A 7,291-nucleotide genomic window follows, 5' to 3' on the forward strand; every position below is an offset into this window, starting at 1 on the left:
CTGGATGGAATGATGACAAACTTCCACCAGTATGTGTCATGTTGTGTTTGTGACAAAGACATAGAGGATAAGCAGGGAATGGAAAATAGAAGAAGTCAAAAAAGATACATTTACAAAACAACTATGATCATCTAAAATATAACTAGTAGCCAAGAACTAGAACAATCGGAAAAATATATTGAAAACAAATTCAAATAAGACAGAGTCTATGTGACCTATTAAATTTGGTAATAGAATTGCAGAGATAATTCTACAAGGAAAACAAAAGTATTCAAACAAAATAGCAGAGTTTACACACACACTCAAATATTTATAATGATAAATAAATTAGACCCAGTAACTTTTCTTTTGCTGCTTTTCCCTTTCTTTTTTGCCACTTTTCTTCTTGCATATCTTTTTAAATTTTTACGATTTCTAGATGTACTCAGTGGATATTATGTTTTCCTTGTATTTCTTCATTATTTTGTAAAATTGTAATGCCCTGAAGAGGAAGACTCATCCCTCAAAATGCGTCGGCAGTTGGATATTGACAGATTTTTTGAAGAACGCTGCCTTATTCCAGACTTCAAACAACAGTTACACACTAGTAGTTTACAAATTTCATGCTTAAGAGTTTGGTCTTGAAATCCTGTTGGTATGAATCTGTTGTGTGTTTGGGAAATTGTTGTGTGTTATGTTTATGTTTTCTCTTCTTGAGCTTCTCTATTCTGAATTGCCTCATGAATGTGCCCTGGAGCTGTGTTTTTGTCGTCTTTTTCCCTTCGGTATAAGTTTTTTTAACATGTTTTATTTTGTACATTCACCTACAAGCCTGATGTTTGACTGCAGCTCCCATTTTCCAAGACAGAAATTCTTGTGTGTGTTTGGGAAATTGTTGCTTGTTATATTTATATTTTCTTCTGTGTTCTTATTTACCCCAAGCTGTATTTTTCTCATCTCTTTCTTTCTTTCCTTTAGTATATTTGTTTTTGATATGTTTATTTTGTAATCAATTTTTTTGATAGCTTTTCCTTTTATATATTTTGTTTATAAGTTTTTGAGTCTATTTTGTCATTATACACGTATTCAGATGTTTATATATATATATATATATATATATATTTATATATATATATATATATATATATATATATATTGTGAGAGATGGTTGGCAGCTTATCCCAGCCAATACATCCAGGCTGCTAGATGGAGTCCTCCCTGCAGAATGGAGGTGCCCCGGATTCCAGCAGGGCATCATGGGAGATGGAGTGCGACTTCACAGCCCTGCTGGGTGCCGTGGGTGCCATCGGAGGAAGCTGCAGGGGGACTATAGGGATTTCTATTTTCCCTATAGCCCGTAAGTACTCTCAAGTCACGGGGACAGAAGAACTGAAGTGCTTCCGGGCTGAAGAAAACTTATGAATCTTCAACCGACCCGGAAGTGCTAGTGAATCACATGGACTGGAGGACAGGAGCACTTCCGGGCCAAGGACTATATAAAGGAAACCAAGCAACTGAGCCGGAGTTGGGAGGAAGTGTAACGGAGCTGCTGGGTGGAGAGGAGGAATTATTGTATTGATTATTGTTAATTATTGATTATTATTGTGGAAGTGGAGGTGCTTTGTGCACATTATATAAAAAATGTAAATTATTTCTGGGACTTTTACCTGGTGTCTGGACGTGTTGTCTGCGGGTTTGGAGGAGCGACAGCGCCCTCTATTGTCACAATGTATATATAGTGGCAAAGGCGCTATATAGGCGTCGACTCGACACAGACTGACAAGTGAAGCACAGGTAAAAATAAATGAGAAGATTTTATTTTGTCTTCCCAGTGTCCCACAGCCCTTACACAGTCCCAAAAGAAAAACACCCAAAACACACTCTTCCTGCTCCCCCCAGGCAGTTTCTTCTTCGTCTTCGCTGCGTCGTCGTCGTCATTCTCGTTCTCCTTTTTCTGACTCTGGCATCCTGAGTAGTGGCTGCAGGCTCCTTTTATAGCCCTCCCAGAAGTGCTCCAGGTGGTAATTGACCTAATTAGGCTGCACTTCCAGCCCACATGGGCTCGTTAAGCCGTGCAGCTCCACCGGGTGGTGGCCACCAAGTCCAACAAGGCTGAGCTCTGAAGTCCCATGCCTGTGGCCCCGATGTAACCCAGGAGGGCTGGGGAACGTAGTGTGCATCCCACCAAAGGGGTGTCCCGGCCAGCATGGGTCCCGGCTGCCTGCCATAATATATATATATATATATATATATATATATATATATATATATATATAATGTTTGTGTGTGTAAACTCTGTTATTTCATTTTAATATCTCTCCGTCTCTCCGTTTCCTTTTGTTTTCTCTGGAGAATTTTCTGTGCAATCTTTTGGCCAATTGCACTTGGTCATTATAGACTCTTATATGAATTCATTGTAATTAACTTTTGTATGTTTAATTATTTTGCTTCAATATATTTTTTCAGTTGTTTAAATTCTTGACTATTAGTTATTTTATGATATGACTTTTGTCTTTTTTCTTTTCTTTGACATATTGTACACATTCTTTTACATAAATGATATGTTTTGCTGTTTCCTGCTTATCCTCTACATCTCTGTTGTGCTACAGAACATCATAGTTGTTACTTCTAGACAGTTATGTTTCACAACAAGCTGGACCGGCATTATTTAAATGGTGGCTGCGTTTACATGTGAATCTATGTCGCAACTGTCTTTTGAAAACTGTCCACGTTTTTCTGAGGCTTTGAAAATTATCTAGATGTCATTTCTCAGGTTTGTACACTAAAGGAATTTAATTCTATGGTCAGTTTCTTGATTAGAGCCTTCACTTAAAAATGGATACCATTAAATATTGTTGTTTAGATTAAGTGGACGGCCATTTTGTGGTTTCATTCATTGGGTCCTGGTTGCTGGAGCGGGGCTTTTAGGCTGATGACATTGGCAGTAATTGGTGAACGGCTGAAAGGTCATCTTGACAGCCATTTTGTATCCAAGATTTGGCTACTGATTCTAATGAGAAGTCAAGCAAAATGACCCGTTTTATTAGCTAACTAAAAAGATGACAATATGTAAGCTTTCGAGGCAACTCAGGCCCCTTCTTCAAGCAGCAAAAAACATGTAATTAAAATATCATATTTGGGTGAAGTATCCTTTTAAGCAATTGGAGGTACTTTGGTGCAGCATTTTAAAGTCACTCCCCTAAGAATGGCTATTCGTCTTCTTAAATTTATACTCATTTGTATAACTTTTCTGCCTGAATTCATTTTCATTTCTTTGTGCTCTAGCTTCATTTTCAGGAATGTTACGGATCACTTGAGATTTTTTCTTGTTTTGTGACTTATTACACGTTAAAGCTAAATATAGATTCCTTATAAGAAGTAGAACAGATTCAATCACAATAGATCTAGATGAATGGAAGAGACATGCGGGCATCTTCACTTGAAAGGAAACGGAACGTGTTGTTAGGCTGTCACCACAAAGCAACACAAAAAAATCACCAAGAAAAGAAAATGAAACTTCTCATATACAAATATGGAATAGTATTTTGAATTTAAACAATAAAACTCATCCATTCCTTTTATTAATCCAGTTACTGATTTTTTTTTTTTCTGCAGGTAGAAAATTCCAATAAGCCTATTTCATAAATCAATACTGTTACTTTATACTAGTGAATTCATCTGCCTGTCTTAAAAAGATAATACTGTATGATTCTACTCTCTATGAAGCCCACAATTTCTGTCTGGACACATGCTGAAGAGGTAGCATGGTCCTACTATCTCTTTGTTTTGATTGGACCTGCCAGTTGCAGTTCTTCTATTGTAGATCTTTGAGTCCCCCTGGCAGCTGCTGGGGAAACTATCCATCTTGCGTTCAGAGAAACATAACATATTATAACCCAGAACGTATCTCACTTTGAAGTGGTTGCACTGACCTCCTGGCCTACTGGAAGCAGTTACTGTTGTCCCATGTTGAGTTACACACTCATGCTATCAGTGGGGTTTTCTGATTTGGAGGTCCCATGTAGGCCTTTCCTTGGCCCTGTGCCATAGTAGTATTGATCATCCTGGACACCTCTTGCAAACTGGGAACACATTCATGAATCCTGTTCTTACAGCTTTGGATGCTAGACTGAAACCAGAGTGAAATTCATTTCAGGGTCCAATCATACACCCACACACCCACACATGGATCAAGCATCATGGGTTCAAATCCTGAATCGGTCGTTTTCCATGTGAAGTGTTCAAATTCTCCTCTTGTCAGAATGGGTTATTTTCCGGGTGTACACCCAATTCCATGGATGTGTGTGTTAGGTCTTATGTCAGTGCCAAGTCTCTAACTGGGACCAATTTTGGGGGTTCAGGGATAGATGACTCATTGTTTATTTGATATGAATGAAGAAAAGTTATTCTCAGAGTATATCATGCACTAGTGATAACCAAATATGGAGAATTTCATGCAGTTCTGGTCACCACATTACAAGAAAGACATAACAGCACTTGAAGCTGTGGAGAGGAGAGCAACCAAGTGCACACCATGACTTAGGGACAGGTCCTACCTACCCTGTTTAGTCTCAAGCAGGGATGACTATGTGAAGACCTATTCCAGGTATTCAAAATTCTCAAAGGCGTCACCAAAGCAGATCCAGATGAATTCTTCTGACAAATTACACATGTGAGGACATCAGTGGAAATCAAAACAAAGTGCATTTAGGACTGAATCCAGGAAGCACTTCTTTACACAAAGAATTGTGGGAATCTGGAGCAAACTACTAAGACATGTAGTTTAAGCAGATATTATGACAATCTTTAAGAAGTACTGAGGTGGGCTGGTGCCCTGCCCAGGGTTTGTTTCTTGCCTTGTGCCCTGTGTTGGCTGGGATTGGCTCCAACAGACCCCCGTGACCCTGTAGTTAGGATATAGCAGGTTGGATGATGGATGGATGGATCTTTAAGAAGTATCTGGATGAGAAATTGGGAAATTTTACTTATTAGCTAAATAAACAAACTTGATGGATTGAATGGCCTCCCCTTATTTGTCAAATATCTTAAATTACTATGTAATGGAGAAGACAAAACAAGGAGATGACCCCTGATATCATATCCTCTCCACCTAAAACCACTTCCCTTCTGGTGCCAGCCTTTAAAGATCAAGCCAAACAGGAAGGCAACTTCATTTGGAAGTTCACAACACTGGAAGCACACACATTTGTCTTTTACTGTATATACCGCACCCACATATATATTATATACAATAGTACTGTGCACAGTCTATTTCACAAAAATATTAGTCTCAAATGGTTATTTTCTCTCTTCGGGATTAGTGTGTCAGTAGAAGAAAATTTATTTTTCTTAACATTCCTTTTTGGAAAAAGTGAAATGATACAATAAGATATTTGAATGTCCTGAAAGAGAGAAACTCGCGGAGTAAAAGAGCACTTTCCAGTTAAAAAATGTGATATGTTCATTGTCATATAGCTCAAGGCTTAGTTAAGCAAATCTAACCAGCAGGCACTAATGGTCAACAGCATCATGTGTAGGTTGAACCAAAGTGATGAACCGACCCAGAAGCAACTGTATAGAGGAAAGAAAGTGGTAACACTTTAGATTGGCTACTGCAAAAATGTATCGATTACTCATTATGATTATGTAACAAGACCTTAACAAGCACTTCGTTGGGTCTTCATAACACTTAGAAAGCATCAGTAAAGTGTTTCTTCATCTCTGCAATGTGACTTCACTTCAGAGTGGTCTGAGGTGGCTTAACTGAGACACATTTCTCTTCATATTCCATATTTTGCGTGCGACCCGTGAATCCTTTATATTATTGAGTCATTTTACCACCATGTCAATATGCCACACTGCACAGAGATGAAGAATCAATCTGCTCATGTTTTATAAGTGTTAAGGAGATCAAAAAAGCCTTTGTTCAGGTCTTGTTACCTAAGAGTAAATGAGTAATAGATGCACTTTTGCAGTACCTAAACTAAATAAAACTAGGCAAGGGACAGCCATACTAAGAAAAGAAAGCTGCAGTAGATGTAGCAGTTTGACCTCCAAATATTACACCATGGGAAAAATGACACAAGGTAGTCTTCTTACATCATCAAGTTCTTTCCCAAGCAGACAGGTGTTTCCAGATGTGCAAACTCTTGTACACAAGTACTGTCATGGGAGACAGCTTAAGGGCTTTGGTTATGGTAATTACCCACCGGACCAGGGGTTGGCGCTGTGTTCTAATTCCTTCTCCTCTCTTCCCTCTTTAAAACGTAAGATTGACAGCCACTCCATTGCTAAAGTCACTTCTGTGTCTGTGTGCCTGAGCTCTTTCCTTCCTACCACTTGAACTCACAACCCGGAAATCGGCCATCTTGTTTTAGTTTCTATTCAGAATTCCAGTTTCAAAATACCATTCCACATTTACTGCATGTTTTCTTTGTTTTTGACATCCAGTTATATGGGATCACAAAGATGGTAGCCCAAATCTTTATTTTTTCTTGTGTTCTGTTTTACAGCACAGACAAACTAGCAAGGCTGAGGACTGAGGACTCACTGACTCATCATTAATTCTTCAACTTCCCGTGTAGGTAGAACGCTGAAATTTGGCAGGCTCATTCCTTACAGGTTACTTACAAAAGTTAAGCAGATTTCATTTCGAAATTCTACGTGGAATGGTCATAACTGGATTCTATTTTTTCGTCCATATACTATAATAGACTTCTGCTCGATGCCCGTAGGAGGCGGAGTTACGCCTCCCACGTAATTTAGAGCCTGCCCATATAAGTCCGTCCGTCAGCGACAATCCAATAGAAACACTGCTGCTAAATATTCACGGGTGAAGGACTGTGCTTATGCAGAGGAAGATGAGATGGTCAGGGTGGTGTTTGACACAAACTCAGCGAAACTGCGAGAGAAACTTTTAAGTGCCGGGTCTTGGCTAACATTAAATACAGCCGTGGGGTGGAAAAAGTCAACGTCACGCTAAAGGAAGAAAGTGTAAAAAAAAACCTGTGCGTGCAGTGTGTCGCGTCTCAGATAAAGAGGAAGACAAGCTGTTTACTGATGCAGTAAGGAACAACCACATGCCATGGCGCAATGGTAGAGACTTCACCTCTAGCACCGACGTCTGAGGTTCGATTCCCGAGAGGGGGTGCACTGAGTATGTACGCGCGCTTCCCGATTTATTTTACCCTCGCATCCCCTTGGTTTAAGACGTATGAAAAAATATGCGGTTAACGCAGAAAGACAGATCACCAATTGAAGCTTTATGAATAATGCATAGTTTATTCGCCATCAATGATTGTTTTGGTAAAGC

This window comes from Polypterus senegalus, chromosome 15 (assembly GCF_016835505.1).
Source record: "Polypterus senegalus isolate Bchr_013 chromosome 15, ASM1683550v1, whole genome shotgun sequence".
Classification (NCBI taxonomy): domain Eukaryota; kingdom Metazoa; phylum Chordata; class Cladistia; order Polypteriformes; family Polypteridae; genus Polypterus; species Polypterus senegalus.